At 42.1% G+C, this 16,783-nt stretch overlaps 1 long non-coding RNA gene across 1 annotated transcript; it reads right to left on the bottom strand.

The window, feature by feature from the left end:
- Positions 1 to 11,798: 11,798 nt before the first annotated feature.
- On the bottom strand, positions 11,799 to 15,772 carry LOC134480075 (uncharacterized). The gene is made up of 2 exons (XR_015628218.1): positions 15,624 to 15,772; positions 11,799 to 13,745 (listed from the first exon to the last, which is right to left on the bottom strand). It is a non-coding gene; the product is annotated as an uncharacterized LOC134480075 (long non-coding RNA).
- Positions 15,773 to 16,783: the final 1,011 nt, after the last annotated feature.

Raw genomic sequence — 16,783 nt, 5'->3', positions numbered from 1 at the left:
ACAGGTAATATTTCTTTTTTTTTTTTTTTTCCGGAGCTGAGGACCGAACCCAGGGCCTTCCGCTTGCTAGGCAAGCGCTCTACCACTGAGCTAAATCCCCAACCCCGACAGGTAATATTTCTAATCAGGATGAATCACAGATCAGTCAATTATCTCAGATTTTACTCTGCTATGCCTAATATGATATTAGTCAAATTTTGCTTATGAGTGAATATTATTTACTTACCTTCAGCTCAGCAGCAGGTTACTTTCTAAATATAAAAATGACTTGAATTATACTTACCATTTATTCCTCAGATACCCATTCTTTTTATGCAGTAGCACTAGGGGATACCTTCTAGTGCAGTGGTTGTCAACCTTCCTAATGCTGTGACCCTTGAGTACAGCTCCTCGTGTTGTGGTAACAACTGCCAACCATGGAATTATTTTGTTGTTACTTCAAAAACTAATTTTGCTATTGCTATGAGTTGTAATGTAAATATTCGTGTTTTCCGATGGTCTTAGGTGAACTCCAGGAAAGGGTCATTTGATTCCCCCCTAAGGGGTCGAGACCCACAGGTTGAGAACTACTGTTCTAGGTTGCGCTAGTCACAGACTAGCTGGAAACCCAGATGATATGTCAGCTGTCTCTATGTTGTCTGTCTGTCACTGTGTGATCCAGTGTCTGTCTGTGTTACCATGACAACCAAGTGCGTCTAAGTCACTCAGAACTCTGCTGATGAACCAAATAGATACATTCTGGTTCTGTCTCAGCCTTTTTGCAGAATGGCCCTGAAATGCAAATCCTGGCTGTGTTCTTCTCTTTTGGTATAGCCCTTTAATGGCTGAATGCTCATTTGCCGTGATGAATTATTCAAATTTATATCAGGGAATGTTCCACAGTGTGCTTAACTTTCCAGCCATTATTTCTCAACGTTTTTTGACCATCTAGCCAATTTGATTTCTTTGCTTCTTTGTCAGTGATTGTTGGATTTAATGTTGTATTTTTAGCAAGAAATATAAAAATTATCGTCATGTCCTCATATTGCTACATGAAAATGAATGAGATGTTTCACTATTTTCTTATGAGGTCTTTGAAATCCAATGTATAATTTATACGTTCAATTCACCTCAACTTTCATTAGTCATTTTTAAGTAGCAAAATACTAATCATTTTAAGTACCAGAAAGCCTCAGTGGCTTAGTGGTTATCATGTTATACACTGCAGTTCTTCTTCCTTCTGAGTTGTCAAGTATTAGTCAGAGAATCCTCCTCTCTGTCCTCCTCAGTACCTCTCCACTTCAAAGAGCTCAATGCCCCTGAATCTTCTGTGTCTCGGAAGCAGTACCCAGTGCTTTCAAGGTGAAATGCCAAAACTATGACCCCATTGCTATTTTCATTTTGTCAGATAGAATTTTCCTGGAGGCTGTTAAGAATAATTGATGTTCTGAAGGACTTAATCTACAAAGGCCAGGAAGGCATGGAAATATGAGAGCAGGCAGATGAAAAAAATTTAAAATATCCGGCTAGTTTAAGAACAGCCTGGGCTACAAAGCACACTCCCAAATCTACCCTCGTCAAATGGACTTTCGAGTGCTGGATAAGTCTTCTATTACCCACATCATAGTGTTCATATCTACTTTGTAATTTATAACAATCATGTAAATAGTACCAGATTTCTTTATCATTATCATTTTAGTTTTGAGTTGTCAATGTTTAGACTCTAAATGTTAATTTATCATACATTCTTGAAAAAGTATTTTTCTGCTCCGCAAGAACTTTTTATCCTCCTGTTTACTCTGAGATTTCACTTCCAGTGGTTTTTGGTGGACTGCAAAGGGAAAAGATGTGCACAGAATGATTCTAATTTTATAGCCAAATGTAATACTTTTCTTCTTTGTTGATGGGAATCAAATAAATAACAACCAAGAGATAAGAGAGTGAAGAAATATTTGTTACTTGAAGAAAGTAAGGAGAGTCCTGGAAACAGTAATCAAAGCAATGGCTCACCAACAAGGATACCAGGTGGGTTTTTTTTTTTTGAAGGAAACTTCTATATACGCATATATAAAGGATTGATTATTACCTATAATGGTGGGCACTCTCCTGAGCATGCTCAGTTTGAAGTCATTCATTTACTGTTTTTCCCCCCAAAGACATATTTCTGGAATGCAAGGTCTATTCTGTTGGCTTCTCCTAAATCAGGAGATAGTATTAGTGGAAAGAAATTGTTCAAAGCTGTCCCTGAAGAAGACAGAAGAGCCTTGCTATCTCTGGGTTGTTGAGTGCAAAAGGCTTTAATTGGAAAACGAGGCGGAAAGTCCATGGTCCAGGCAGCTTTTAGGCAGAAATGTGTCTGCTTTTCTTTTTGGCAAGAACCACTCAGTGGACTTCACTGTTCGGATTCTAGTTTACTACAATTCAATGAAGGGTTTTCTTGAGGAAGGTAGAGTTATGCAGTGGCGGGCTGCAAAGGGAAAGGATGTGGAACAAGGGAATTTCAAAGTAAGCCCCATTATACTTCAAGAAAAAGTCTGTGGGTGGAGAGTTCAGGATTCGGATAAATGGTTGACTTTTTGTAACCCTGAAAGGGCAAGGCAAGTTGACCCAGCCATTCAGATGGTTCCTTATTCTCCAGAGAGCCTAATCAAACAAAGACAAATTTTGAAGAAGTATGGTCATTTACCTAAGGCAGCAGGTTCCTCCTGCACCCTCAAATAGCACCAGCGATTGTCTCTAAAAGTCCCTGCTTTTCCATGAACACTTTTGTGAAAGAAAAGACCACAGTTGGAACTGTTTGATGAGTTTGCATTGGAAATTTATTTATTTCACATGGAAAAGTATATAGCTGTTCGCATCAGTTTCCTTTGCCCCTCCCTCAGAAAATTATTAGAACTAACAAGACTACTTCTCAAAGTTTATATGTGCAGCTATTACTGATGGTCCAGACTGAGCAAAAGGAGGGTCAGGGGAATTACTTTTTAAAATATTCTCTTTTATAGTCACAATTTCTGAATACATAGAAATGAATAGATGTGAAATACCCATCTATTTTGGTGTCAGCCAATAGGCTACAAAAGACTGAGGTGCAATTTGAGATCTATGTAAGGCTGGAAGAATCATATATCTAATGACTTGTGGTTAGTGAGTATTTGGGACACTTTGGGCTCATCTGGCACCAGCAACCATTGTTACTGGAGTCATAAGAGTCAGACCCTGGAACTTACCAGTCCTACAGAGCCATTAATCTACTTGGCCACCTGCTCTCAAGAGGCCAATTTAATAGCAGTAGTGAAAACTCAACGAAAGGTTTATTCAGTGTGGCCATTCCAGGGAGAAGAACAGAGTGACCATCACTGGTCCCAGTCTGGCTTCGGGGTCCTAACATGGGGTTTGAGTTCAAAGGGTTGCATATCTAAGCAGTTCTTAGCAGGACGGAGTCCATCATTATCAGCTCTGTTCCAGTACTTGTCATCAGGTGGTCTGATGACAAGTTGTTTGAAATCATTTCCCAAGAGACAAGCTCCTGGTTGGTACTAGGACCCCAGCCTTTTCTTCCTCCTAGCCTGAAACTCTTGGAGGGAATTCCAACTTCTTGGGCTCTGTTGTTTCTATAGATAGCCAAGAGGAGGGACCCAAGTGTCTCTTGAGAACGTCTTCATTCTTGCAGGTAACCTGCAATACCTCATGCTGTAATACCTGTAACAGTCTTCTGTTGTCCTGCTGCTTCTCTGCTTAGTCCGTTGTTTTGTTTTGTTTTGTTTTGTTTTGTTTTGTTTTGTTTTGTTTTTTCTTTTTTTCAGGAAACTCTTTAGGAACACAAGAAGACACTGTGACAGATGTATGAACTGGAAATACACAAGACTCATGACATGTGGGATAGTCTTTGATTTGAGAGATAAGAGTTTGTGTGTAGTGTCTCCCAATTCTTCAGAAAAACAATCCTTAGCCATATTCTGCATAGTTCCTCAGAGTCCTTGATTGATAAAGCAGTGACTTGCTGGAGTACACACTCATGGATTGGCTCTTTCCACAAGTCCCCACTTCTCTTCCTTGGAATCCCCTCATCAGTGAATGAACGATAGCTGTGATGGGTGATCTTGACTGACAGTTTGGTGAGATCTAGAATCACAGTCGAAACAAATCTCTGGGCATGTCTGTGAGGCATTGTTTATATTGGATTAATTCTGGTGGGAAGACTCACCATAACCATTGGCAACACCATACAACAGGCTGTACGAAGCCTGTACTGAATAAGGAAGTGAGCTAAGCACAACCCTCCACCAGCCTCTGCGTTCTTAGTGTGGATGTAGCATGCCCAGCTGCCTTCTGCTCCTGCTGCCAGCCTTTCCTACCACGATGGACTGTGTATCTTTGAACCATGAGCCAAATTAACCCTCTCCCTTAGATGCTTCTTGCCAGATATTTTGTTAGAGCAATGAGAAAAGCAACTAGTGAAATAAGCAGATGCTTTCTCAGATTTCCTTTAGGGAAACCACAGCTAAGCTCAGGAAAGAGATCAGCAAGTGAATGGGGCAGGATTTGTTAGATGGCCCGAGCTCATCTCTGGCTTGGTGGTTACTGCAATAGCGAATGGAAATAGAGGAAGTAAAGTATTAGGGTGGGCAGATGATAGGTTTGCTTTTGTACATGCTAAGTTGAAGAGACTCGTAGGTGGGTATTTAACAGACAGTTGAAGAAATGACCCTGGAACTTGGGGGAGGGGTCAAGGCTCAGGGAAAATTAATTACTATTGGTACCCAGCTTCTTACACTGTGGACTGCTATTCTATCTGAAGCCTCTTATCTTAACTGAATGTAGGGCTGTGGAAAACTTGGCATCAGTTAAAGGTTTCTGAATGTGCAATGACCAAAGGTTAATTCAAAGGCAAATGTGTAGTTAATGTGTTTCTGGCAGTGCCTGCCCATTGCATTATATAACCTCACTATAGCCTTGGCTCTGAGCACAGAATGTAGGTGCTTTGCATAGCTCATGCTGGTCACATTACACCAGTAAACACCATACATCACTAGATACTGCCCGAAACACTTTGATTCCAATGTGAGATTATTATACGCTTTGAACTGCACTGTTTTGTTTTTGTTTTTAACTGTATATAAAAATTGTCTTCTCTTAAGAGATACAATGGTTTATTTGTAGGACACAAAGGCCATGTGTTCAATTATTGGCCTTCAGCACATATCAAGGGGGGGTGTCTTTGGATTGCCTGTGGATTTGAAGGAGAGCAGAGAGGGATGCTTGGGAGTATTTGGAAGAAGGAAAGGAAGGGAGGAATGTTTTAATTAAATTATAATCTCAAAAATTTAAAAAATGGGGGAGGTGAGTGAGTAACACAGAATGAAAGTTGATGTTTGACTCGCTGACTTGAATTTCATTTAAAAAAATTTTTTTTCTGTGAATTTTGGCTTGAGATTAGCATGGGACTTTCAATACTTTCTGAAATAGCCAGAAAACATGTTCTTCCATTTGCACCGTGTATTTAGACAAAGCGGCACCCTCAGCATCGATGATTCTAAAATCAAAATGGCAGTCAGCTCTAAGACATGCTGAAGGAGCCGTGCATCTGGCCGTTTCCAATACTCAGTGAGGATAAACTCTTGGGGTAAAAGTAAACAAGCATGTTAATCTCACTGATGGACACGTTTGCTTTACCTTTAACAAATATTCAAATTGTATGCATATCAAAGAATTGTTTTGAAGTAAATTTCATGCCAGGGTCAGCATGTTGGTGCAGGCTTTTAACTCCCAGCACTTGGGAGGCAGAGGCAGGAGGATCTCTTGAGTTTGAGAGCCGCCTGGTTTACAGAGCCAGTTCCAGGACAGGCAGGGTCACACAGAGAAACCCTGTCTTATCCCCACATCCCCATATAAATCTCTAACCCTTTTGGACTTACAAATTTCCATCAGAACACACTCTTGAGCTCTGTTTATGACGTTCTAAATTCTCCCACATTCTTTCTGTAAATGAGTCCCAAAGCCCTAAGAACCAGTTGGTCAAGTTTGTCTCGGAAATAGCCCTGTCCTTACTACCAGTCTTCCGTATTAGTTACTATCCTCATTGCTACAACACAGTAGCTGATAAAAAGCTATTTAAGGAAGGAGAGGTTTATTATGTGTTCTCATTTGAGAAAATATAGCCCATTGTGGTTGGAAAGGCATGGTGATGGACATACAAAGATGACTGGTCACATTGCAACTATAGTCGGGAGACAGAGAGGAAAGGGTAAGTGGTGTTGGGTAGAAAACCATAAGATATGCCCCAACTCTGAAAGGTTCTGTTACCTTCCTAGATACCATCATCATTTGGGGACCAAGGATTTTATAATATGTAATTATGAGGGACATTTCATATTCAAACACCATTTCCCTCTGTTTCTCCATTCCTTTCAGTATTCCAGTTTACCATACAGGCGGCCAAGTCTACATTCATTAGCAATATTTTCTTCTCCAGAGTGGAAGGTGTCTCCGTCTATTTGAGCTGCTAATACCATTAGAAATGCCTTAGACTATAACTTACAAACAGTAGAACTCTATTTTTCACAGTCCCACAGGTTGGAAAGCCAAGATGTAATTACAAACAGATTTGGTACCTGCTGAGAGGGTTTTATTAGCTGGCATTTTCTGTGGACCTTTACAGTGTGAAAGGGGACAGGATTCCCTCAGTCCTTCACAGACAAAGGCAAAGGTCTTACTCATGTAGACAGACCCCATGACCAAATTATCTCACATAAAACCTACCATTCAATACTCTCATTCTGGGGATTAGATTTAAACACATGAATGGGTATGTTGACTTTTCTTATGCAATCCCTAGCCTAGCTAATGAATATTTGACCTCAGATAAAATAGTTTTCAGTAGCAGAATTTCTATCTGGGCATTGCTCTCTGCTTTCTATTGTGAGCTAAAATTTGTCCCTGGCTTACTGTATTATGTTAAGTTCTCAAATGATTTTAGGGTGGCTGTGTGTGAGCTTCTGGTCACTATGACAAAATACCAGAGGCAACAAATACGAGAAGGGAAGGTCTGAGCTGACTCATAGTTTTGGCGATTTCACTCCATGGAGCCTCTGCCTTACTTTTGGGCTTGCCTCAAGTTTGAGAATTATAGTAGGAGCACGTAGCAGAACTGGCCTGTTTACCTTATGATAGCTGGGAGCAGAGAGAGGATGGGGTGCTGAGTCCCAAGACCTTCTCAAAGGCACGCTTCTAGCAACTTGCCTTACACCCACTAGACCTCATGTCTCAAAGGCCAAATGACCTCCCAGCAGCAACAGACCACGAAACAGGCTACTGAACAAGCTTTTAGAATTGTCTTTGTGCATCGTGAAACTCTAGACCTCAGCAGGCTTATTTTATGTCTTTGTCAATTTGAGTGTCTGGGTCACCTGGGGAAGAAGGCTTCCTTAAGCCACACCCATACTCATTCATCCATCTGGCTGTTTTCATGTTGCTCGATGAAAGAAATGTAATGGTTGTGAAAGAGATCATATGACTGGCAGGCTTCAAATATTTACTAACTAAAAAAATGTTGCAGCTGTACCTACAGAAAAATGACCCACAACTGAGGGCGTATTTCTTCCTTCTATCACCTGGCTTTTTGTCAAATGGATTATATTGTTGGTAAAAGGAAGTTAGTTTCTATTAATCAAGGTGATGGCTCAAAAGGCATATGCAAGTGCAAAGACCTTGGCAGCGAGGTTTTCAGAGTCTTCTGCAGGACCTCAGCTTTCACTACCATGCGCTCGCTGATCAGGGCATTTGTAGTCACTCTAGTGGGCTTAGGTGTATTTTTCCCATAGCTCTGTAGGACTCCAGTGGTTAGCGCTCAGTAGACTGCTTTGGCAGTGTCCATGTGGGATTGATTCTGCATATACACAGAGTGGAAGAACTCTGTGTGTGTGTGTGTGTGTGTGTGTGTGTGTGTGTGTGTGTGTGTGTGTGTGGCTTTTTTTTTCTTCCTAAGTTTGAAAGAATGTTCTAGACAGGGTTAGGACATAGGCAGCTTGTTGCTGAGACAGGGGTCTGCAGCTTCTACTAGAGCAGAGCGTAACGGGGCCATGGGAGTGTGCAGTTCCTTCTGACTGTGGAGTCAGCTGCATGTACTGCCAGCCAGAGAGAGAGAGAGAGAGAGAGAGAGAGAGAGAGAGAGAGAGAGAGAGAGAGAGAGAGAGAGCGAGCTGCAGGGATGAAACCCTAACCCGTGAAAGTTGGTGCATGATGTAAACTGAGCAAAGCCTCGGGTAGGGGTGGTTACCCGAGGCTCTGGGGCACCCTGCAGTGGACTTTGTTTGGATCAGCCACTCCTTTATTCTTTCATACTTCTCTTTGGCATATTCCTGTGCCTGCCCCAGCACTGGAGTTTGGGAGCATGTGATTTGTTCATTCACAGGCTCGAGAGGAATTTGCCTTAGCATAAATCATGCCTGGAATCTCGCTCAGCGTCTATTTGGATAGAACTCTAGACTTTGGACTTTTGAGTTGGTGCTGAACTGAGCTAAAGTTTTGAAACTGTTGAGGTGGGGTGAATACATTTGCTGAATGAGTGGGTGAGACACTCACTTGGGGGGACAAAATTAAAATGCCACAGTTTGAAATAATCTCCTTCAATTCATATGTGGGGACCTCGATCTCCAAGGCAATCCTGGTGAGGAATGTGAGTTTTCGGAGGTGGTGAGGTTTTCTGCTCCCTTCAACAGCTTAATGATACCCCTGTGGGAGGACTGCTGATGTAGACAATGGACTGCAGACAGAAGATGAGTTCAGGGTCTCTCTCTTCCTCTCCCTTCTTCCCTACCTTCCTCTCATGCTCCATGGGAAGACTGAGCAAGAAGGCTTTCCTAACTAGCTAGAGGCAGGAATACACGACCTTAGGATTTCCACTATCTCAGAACTGTAAGAGCACTTCTACTTTTAAATCCATCCATCCATCCATCCATCCATCCATCCATCCATCCATCCACCCACCCATCCATCCATCCATCATACAGTCTTTGGTATTCTGTTATAGTATCACAGAATAGATGATGAGATTAGTAAACCAGGCATATCAACAGGTGCTTTCAACCAGAAAAGGGTTTAAATTTTTGCTAATGCATCAGGCCCTCCTCATGGAATGAAATACAATGAATAGTTGACTAAAAACACTGTACCAGAAAATCAGAACAGTGTGGGACTCTCGCTTAGAGTAACCTTGTTTAGAAACAGGAATGATTGAGCTATGCATTGTTCTTTTCATGACTATGTTTTGAAGATCCTCTCACAGAGACTGACAAGAAATGCCACCTGGGTCCTTCAGAGCAGACAAATGGGGAGACAGCAGGGAATAGACATGGCTAGCTGCAATTTAGCCATTTCTACTATATGTACTTCCTTTGGTCTTCAAATATCTCACTTGCTTTCTGCTCAGGCCTGCCCCAGCTTGAAATGTGCATTAGCCTCCAGCAGTCTAACTTTCCATAGAGGAATTCTCTTTCAAGTAAATTTGGTTAGCACTTGGACTAGTTTCTGGGTAGCAGACAGCATTCAATCAAAGCCTCAGGTGTTTTCGCTGTTGTTTGTTTTTGAGATGAAGTCTTGCTGTGTAGCCCAGATTGGCCTCAAATCCATTATTCTCCTGTCAAGTTCTGCAATCACAGTTGCACATGCCATACATGCCTGGATCCCTAGCTCTGATGTTGCTTTTATTCCTGTGGTCTGGGTTGATCTGTGCTGGAACCATTCAGGTCAATGGCATAAGAGAGGAGGCTAGAAGTAAGTAGGAGGGCATCTGTGGCCTTGTGGGTAGATTCTTTGATTTTTTTTTGAAATTATAATTTAGTTATATAATTTCTTCCTTCTTAATCTAGCCTACTAAACCTCCCATATTCCTCTTCTCCTTTCAAATTCATGACCTCCTTTATTGTTATTTATATAATTGTTGTTTCATACATGTATGCACAAGCATATAGATATACATTCCTAAATACATAAATATAACCTGCTTAGTCCATATGTTTACTTGTATGTATGTTTTCAGGGCTGACCATCTGGTATTGGATAATCAATTAGTGTGCTCTTCCCAAGGTAGGCGGACCTTAACGTTACATTTACTCTGGAAAGGGAATGGGGGTGTGTATAATTATTGCATTGGGATAAAAGTCTAAGTTTACCAGACTGGACAAAGATGGCTGAGATTAGAGACAGGGTGCCATTTGCTTTAGGATCAGGCCTGGATTGGGCATATCACAAAGCAAATAAGGTACAAAGATTGACAACGCACTCAGCCACTGAGGCTTACCTCAATGGGATCATTGCTGTGCATCTTGTTTGATGCTTGGAGGCTGTACTGAAGTTTCTGAGTGTGACCAGATTAAACTATGATTGATAAGAAAACAGGTTCAGAGCACATGTCTATGTTGGTCAACTGCTAGGTGACACACTTCAAAACCCTTTATAGCAGTGTCTCCACTTCCTGTATCTCTGTCATAGCAGTGTCTCCACTTCCTGTATCTCTGTCACAACAGTGTCTCCACTTCCTGTATCTCTGTCACAACAGTGTCTCCACTTCCTGTATTTCTGTCATAGCAGTGTCTCCACTTCCTGTATTTCTGTCATAGCAGTGTCCCCAGTTCCTGTAGCTCTGTCATAGCAGTGTCCCCAGTTCCTGTAGCTCTGTCATAGCAGTGCCCCCAGTTCCTGTAGCTCTGTCATAGCAGTGTCCCTACTTCCTGTATTTCTGTCATAGCAGTGTCCCCAGTTCCTGTAGCTCTGTCATAGCAGTGTCCCCAGTTCCTGTAGCTCTGTCATAGCAGTGTCCCCAGTTCCTGTAGCTCTGTCATAACAATGTCCTTACTTCCTGTAGCTTTGTTATAATAGTGTTCCCTGAGATCTGTTAAACAATCTGTTTTATTTTATAGTGAAGATAACTAAAGGCCAACTCAGATGACTAACTCAGGTTGCTAAGTGACAAAGGGGTTTTGAATCCAAAGTTCAAAAACTTAATCTTGTATCTGAACTTCCTTCCATAAGGGGCAGTCAATATATACCACCAAAAGAGGCATTCACCATGAACCTATAATGTAGACACATACCCATGTGCAGATCTTCATCTGTCTAGGAACTTTGGTTAAATCTCATTCACTTCAGATTGATGAATTTCCATATATATATGAACTTGTTAGGGGTTGAATTGGGGCCTTTGACAAGCCAGAAAAGCATTCTACCACAGATACACATCCTTAGCCAGGAGGAAGTCTGGGCTAAAGCATGTTTTTTTTAGCTGATTTCTGATTCTATGGCAGAGCAGTGCCCAATACAGTTTTCCCACAGGTTAACTAGTTCAAGGACCAGCCATCAACTGCATTGCATCTTTGAGATTTTTCAATTAAATTTTTCTTTCTGTGTCACATCGATCCCTCTTGTAGGTAATTTGCCTTAGAGACAGGGTCACACTGAGTCACAGTTTAATACCTCACCAATTTCCAGATTCTTGCAGCCCTATGGGGATTATTGTTTGCCTAGAGTAAGCAGGGTTTAAAAGGTTAAACTCTTTCTGGGCTGGGCATGGCCATCATGTCTAACTATAATCCCAGCGAGTGAAGGCATGGTTGAAAATATGAAGGCAGCTTGGGCTGGGTAGTAGAACGCTGTCTCGAAAAGCATGAGTGAATAGGTAACTAATTTTAAATTGCACAGTTGCTGGTGGCAGTGTTAAGTAAGCATCTGGACAAACGTTCTCTTGTTCAGGATTGCTGCAATTCAGACCTGAGGATGAAGACCTGGAGGGGACTGAAGAAATTAAAACCAGGGAGAAAGAAAAAGAAGACTAAATGTCTTTTATTCTGTCAAGCCAGTGAAAAAAGGAATTAATTTGATAAAAATACACATACAAATATAAAGGTGCTAAATTCAATAAATGTGCCCGAGCCACAGAAATGTTGCTTGATGTGCTCACTCCATTCTTTCTGACCTAAGTCTTTAAAGCCTCTGCTGCACCGTATTCATGTGTGTGTGTGTGTGTGTGTGTGTGTGTGTGCACATGCATGTGATTGTGGGTGTATGTGTGTAAAACATGTATGTGCATGTCTGTACAGGTATGCAGGCCCATGACAGCACATACCAGAGGGGTATGTAAGACATCTTTCCCATCACTCCCCACATTATTCCTCTGAAGCAGGGTCTCTCGCTGAACATGGGACTTGTGTGTTTCAGCTAAGGTAGGAGCCAGCAATCCTATCGAGGCCCTCTTGTTTGTCGCTGTGCACAGAACTTATCCTTGCTTGTTATGTAGGTCCTGGGGTCTGAACTCCAGTCCTCATGCCTGAGCAGCAAAGTGTTTTTAATTGCTCATCCATCTCTCCAGCTTTTAATTAGTTTTAAACGGGCATGTGGCATAAACTCTAGACTCTTCCTTTGTATTTCAAAGTCTTCTCTATTTTGTGCAGTTATAAAATGTGGTTCTCTTCTCGTGCTTTATAACATCACAACTATACCCCATGCCCCAATGTGGGTACCCATTATCCACCTTCTACCATATTCTTTCTTCCGTAGCCTCTAGCGACCTCTGTTAGTTACCTCATACTCCTATGCCTTCAACTTCAGTTTTCTTGAATGAGTGAGAATGGAGAACATTTGCTCCTGACCTTGACACATCTTAGTGGCGTTTACTCTAATTTTCCTACTCTCCTGGGAGTCGTTTGCACGAGGAGATGGTTCTTCTCTTATCCCTTGGGTGACACTCATCTTCCTGCCTTTTAGTGGGCACTGAGGGGATGGATAGATGGACAAATGGGTGAGTGAAGAGTGAACCGTGTGGTGCTAGACTTTCTGGTTTGAAGAACAAAGCCCAGTAGCTCTCCCTTGCTCTCTCTGTGCTCGGCCCACATTGTAAGTCTGACGTTGGTCTTCTCGGTGTGCGTGGGTGGACTCACCCTCTGCTCTCCCTATCAGATCACTGTGGGAAGGACTGAAGCTGACTGAAGCCGAGCGTCACTGAGGACTTTTCTGTACGTTGTATTTTCTCTACGATGTGTTATGTGCGGTCCTTTTAGTTTCAATTGCTCGTCTCTTTTGATTTTAGGAAATGAGACTGCTATAGATTGGCCATGTTAACTGAAGCTATCTGTTCACTTCACTCAGCCTCCTTAATACCAGTGAAGATATATCCAAATAATAAATATTTCACCATGAATTCAGGTTTATGTTCTCACGAACATCTCTGAGCCAAGAGTGGATACAAGGATTGTGGACAGAGCCCCCAGCTCCTTAGCTGTCCTTCGGGCCTACTCTGAGGTGTGTCCTATATTGTGTTTTAGAGTTCCCTGGAAGGATTATGCATTAGGATGTTTAAACACATCCCTATTCATCTTTTTACAAGAGCGATTCCACTTTAGAAGCAGTTCTTTGACTTGTGGTTCTGTCTTTTCCCATGTTTGACAGAGGGATCCATTTCTGCTCTCTAATTTGGATCCTATCTCCAGACCTTGACTGTTGGAACCAGAGCAAATGTTTTCCAACGGTGTAAATCTGTGTATGCAGTGTTGACAGTGTCAGGGCAGCGTCTAGACCCCGTGCGGACTGTAGAGTAGGTCCAATCTTCTGTTTGACAAATTCAGCAAACCTGCATCCCAGAGTCTTCTGTGTTCAAAACAGGGACAGTTCATATTACATCACCCGTTACTGGCTGCTTCACAAGCAAGCAGCAGGACTATTGTTTCAAAGGGAATTAAGAAAAAAATGCCACCTCCACAAGGCGAGGCTTCTGATTTCTAGACAAAAGGGCAGGAGAACACATTAAGAAAGGGTGCAGAAGTGATATGGACCAAAAACAAAACAAAACAAAACAAACAAAAAAAGAACAAAAAAACAACAAGAAAAATCAAAACAAGCTTCTTAGTCTCCAAGGAACAGTGTATTACGAAAGCTTAGAACTGTGCCTGCTCTTCTCTTCCAATGGCTAATTGATTCTTTTCAATCGCAAACCCTCTGCCTCAGACTCATGGGCTTTCATGTGGGCAGTCATCATATCTGGATCCCAGCTGTTTATTGAGTATGTACCTCACGCAGATGCTGCTATAGTTGGTGGGGACACAGTGAGTGACACACAGACACAGCTTTCTCACGGAGCCTGAATGAGGAAGATCCGAAATGGAACAAACAAGTCTCTGCATGGGGCACCAGACGGTGTTAAGCATGATTGAAAAGAGGGAAAACCAGGGCAGGTCAGTGGAGTGAGACTGGCCGCACAGTTAGGGCATCATGTTAAATGATCAAATGTATTATTGAATGATTAAGTATATTAAATGTTAGGATATTAAATTTAGGTTGCCTTCCTCGAGGAGAGATTTTTGGGTAAGGATCCATCCAGGTAGTTTTCTGAGGAGCGAATATTACAAAAATAGCAAGGAAGAGGCTTCAAAAATCAGGCAGCAATTAATTTAATCTATTACTGACTACATTGCTAAAAATAAATTTACGGAATGATTCAATAAAAGTTTACTTTCCTCAGTATTTTCCAGCAAGAATTTGATAGTGGAGCCTGTATGGCTGCCATGTTCAAGGTCTCGAATCTATTCTTTCTCCATCCCAATGATCAGGTTGATCAGGACTCACAATCTTAATGTAATGTGGAAAGCCCTGCTTCTGTGAATGGACGACTAATAACCGTTTTTAGTATTGTGCACATGATATGTACATTCGAATTTCCTCATTGCTTTTATGACTAGAAATTATTAGGCAGGTGGGTAAGCGAAGAAATCCAGAAAGTAGTTATCCAATGAGCATTATGGTCGATGGCCTATTAAGTATGTTTAAATGTTAAACAAGTCTTTAGAATAAGCAGTGCCATATGTCAACTAACATCCAATTAACATTCAGATTTTCAGTATTTCCTGTTATTCTACTGCTTTGGTCTTATGCTTGTCAAGCACACTGAACCATGCGTATAAGGGCGGGATTTCCTTTTGCCTCCCACTCAGCTTGGCTTAGTGTGGAAGTACAAGGCGGGTCCCGGAAGTCACGTGAAGACATAGACCAGGCCAAAAGGCTGTGCTCCACGTGATTTCTGTTGAGCCCACTTTAAAATTCGAAGAGCTATAGACTGAAGACAGATCCTGGGTTGCCTAGCTGCACAGGGGACACAGAAGGGACTGGCTGACTGGCTGCACAGGGGCGGGGAAGGTGTTGATGAGAAACGAAGTGTTCAAGTCATTTACTGCTGTAGTGGCTAAACAAGTGGATGACCTTCCTAGCTCATGGGGTTGTTCACTTAAATCAGTCAGCATTTCTCCGTTTCTGCTGGTGGAGTGAGTGAGCTTTAGAATTAGAAAAAAAAATTACTCTTGTTATATATAGGATCTGGGGTAAAGATTCCAAGAGATTGCATCTCTAACAACAGCCCTGTAGAAGCTGATGGCCCCCCGAACCCTCTTTTGTTCTTTATCATCCCGGTGGTCCTCACTTTGCTCCGTTTCTTGTGGCTTATTATCTAATTTAAATCGTGTTTGTTTGCATGGTGAAATTGTGGTTTCCTTGCAGGAAACAAACTCAAGCTATTAACTAAATCTTCCAGTATTACCCAATTGTACCAGGGGCAGAGAGTTTAAGACACAAGAATACAAGTTTTCTCAAGTCCGGGCGTAAACTACCTTTTAGTAAAACCTTGGCATATGTTCTGTGCGTTCAAAGGGCATGTCGGAACCAAAGCTTCTCGTTCTCGCATCTCAATTATGCCCACTCGTCATCGTCTTAGCAGACTGGCTGGATTTCTAAAGCACGTGACATTCTCCTCAGACCCCATGTGTGTTCTAGAATGTAAGTGACCAACCATAGCAAGCCACCATTATTCTGTTCTATAGTCTATTGCAGAGTTCTATACGACTAACAGTAGCAAACCATCTATAGTCTATTCTGTAGTCTATTTCGCAGTTATTTTCATGAATATTTTTAAACAGAGGATTATGAAAATGTAGGGTTCAGGACAACGCAGGCTTTTGAGTTTCAAACTGTACTCAGTCAGCACCAAAATCACCTGAAGGTGTGGGAGACGGGAAACCTTGGCTTCAACATGAGAACTAGATCAGAACGCATGTGTTTTATTACATTTTATTTATTTATTTATTGTATGTGCACATATGTTTGTGTGAGGGTGTGCCCATGCCACGACATATCTGTGGAGGTCAGAGGGTAACTTGAGGAAGTCTCTCCTTGTACTTTGTCCGAGGGGATAAACTCAGGTCATCTGGTGGCAATCGCCATCACCCATTGAGCCATCTCATGACCCTGAATACATGTTTTTAAATAACAGGCCCCTGTCCCTTGCCATGCTTCTTGTTTACATTAAATGTGAGGCACACTGATGTCAGGGTTTCTATTCCTGCACAAAACGTCATGACCTGGGGTTGGGGATTTAGCTCAGTGGTAGAGCGCTTGCCTAGGAAGCGCAAGGCCCTGGGTTCAGTCCCCAGCTCCGGAAAAAACAAAACAAAACAAAACGTCATGACCAAGAAGCAAGTTGTGGAGGAAAGGGTTTATTCAGCTTACACTTCCACATCACCAAAGAAAGTTAGGACGGGATCTCAAGCAGGTCAGGAAGCAGGAGCTGATGCAGAGGCCATGGAGGGATGTTGCTTACTGGCTTGCTTCCCCTGGCCTGTTCAGCTTGCTCCCTTATAGAACTCAAGACCACCAGACCAGGGATGGTACCACCTACAATGGGCTGGGTCCTCCCTCCTTGATCACTAGTTGAGAAATTGCCTTACAGCTGCATCTCATGGAGGCATTTCCTCAATGGAGGCTCCTTTCTCTG

The sequence above is a fragment of the Rattus norvegicus genome, chromosome 8 (assembly GCF_021556685.1).
Source record: "Rattus norvegicus strain SHRSP/BbbUtx chromosome 8, alternate assembly SHRSP_T2T, whole genome shotgun sequence".
In the NCBI taxonomy this organism is placed as follows: Eukaryota; Metazoa; Chordata; class Mammalia; order Rodentia; family Muridae; genus Rattus; species Rattus norvegicus.
Note: the sequence above shows the minus strand (reverse complement) of the source record. Positions and strands in the feature narration are given on the sequence as shown.